The sequence below is a fragment of the Hylobates moloch genome, unplaced genomic scaffold, assembly GCF_009828535.3.
Source record: "Hylobates moloch isolate HMO894 unplaced genomic scaffold, HMol_V3 SCAFFOLD_3, whole genome shotgun sequence".
NCBI classification, from domain to species: Eukaryota; Metazoa; Chordata; class Mammalia; order Primates; family Hylobatidae; genus Hylobates; species Hylobates moloch.
In genome coordinates, this window is record NW_026652278.1 from 177693504 (window position 1) to 177695067 (window position 1564).

The following is a 1564-nucleotide window of genomic DNA, read 5'->3' on the forward strand; positions in this document are numbered from 1 at the left end:
CTTTTCTTCCCTAGAGCAGGAAATAGAACTCCAGTAGCTCTCTGCTAGCATCAAGCTAAACTGAGGTGTAAAAATTCTCTTCTACTTAGTTCTGTGCATGGACAGAATCATCTGCCTACTCACACACCAATCCTGTATTGGGGGTGTGGCATTCTGATCTCTCGGGTTGGGCCATGTGCCTACCCTTAGGGTGGGAGGCAGAGATTTATGAGTTGGGTGAGGAAAGACAAGTAGTTCCTGCAGAGGAAGGGAACATGCACTGAACTACAGAAATGGGGAGAAGCAATGAATATTAAAAGAAGTAGACTGATGTTAGGAGAAAATGGCAAAACTAGGGTAGATTCTCATATATCTCAGCAGGAGTACTAGAGAGCCATATGTGTTAATATACAAGAATACATTTTATAGAAGATGTTATTATTATTTGTATGAAACTGGATACTCAGTTGAATTCGTACATGAATGCATAATGCAGTCACTCACTACCACAAATTTTGCAGTAGAGCTTCCCACATTTGGGGCAATTCCAGGGATCAGCATATCCCTATAATGGATCCAGAGTGTAATGGATACGCCTTGCCCTGGGAAAACTGCCTTTAAGATCATGGTATCTGCCCTGCCAGGTAAGTATGAAACTGGATATTTCTAAGGCACATTGGAACAAACCTCGTTTTTAGCAACAAGTTATGGGTATTTTGAAAAGCGCTTATTGCAAAACACATAGAAATAGCAGGTAAAATACAGTAAACATGGACTTAAATGCATAGTTGTGCTTCCAAGAGAATAAGAGAAATACCTAGAGGAAAATGGCAAAGCAGAAAACCTGAATGGTCAATGAATACAAAAACCATGACTGCTCTGGAAACATTCCCCAATCTCAAGAATCTAGAGACTTGAATCTGAAGACTGTGTGGGGTGGCAGAAGACAAGGCTTTAGGTCACTGCCAGGTAGAGACCCCTGCATACATTCAGAACTTATTAATCAGGAATTAAAAGTTTCTAACAAAAGTAAAGAGATAAAAAAGGAGCTTGTTCATCTCATGTTCATTGCAGCATTATTCATAATAGCCAAGAGGTAAAAGCAACCTAAATATCTGTCAAGAGATGAATGGATTTTAAAAAGTGGTATATACACAATAAATTATTATTCAGCCTTAAAAAAGAAGGAAATCCTGTCATATGTCATAACATAGATAAACCTTGGGGATATTATACTAAGTGAAATAAACCAGTCACAGAAATACAAACACAGTGCTGCATGATCCTTCTTATATGAGGTTTTAAAGTAGTCAAACTCTTAGAAACAGAGACGTAAAATGACAGGTGCCAGGGACTAGTGGAGGGGAAAAAGAGGACTTGTTCAATGGATATAGAGTTTTATAGGTGAATCCCAAACTCTAATCCTACTCAAGCTGGTATAGAGGATAGAAACAAAGACTATAGATTTATGAACAATAAAAAGTGCAAACCAAGCATTCTATACCTAGCCAAACTGTCATTCATATATGGAGACAAAAAGAGAAAAAGAGTTTCAAACGTGCAGGAATGTAGGACAATCATTTGT

General features: G+C 38.2%; 1 pseudogene; it reads right to left on the reverse strand.

Annotated features, from left to right (window-relative positions):
• Nucleotides 1–455: 455 nt before the first annotated feature.
• Nucleotides 456–631, reverse strand: LOC116466234 (U1 spliceosomal RNA; annotated as a pseudogene).
• Between the last annotated feature and the right edge of the window lie 933 nt (nt 632–1564).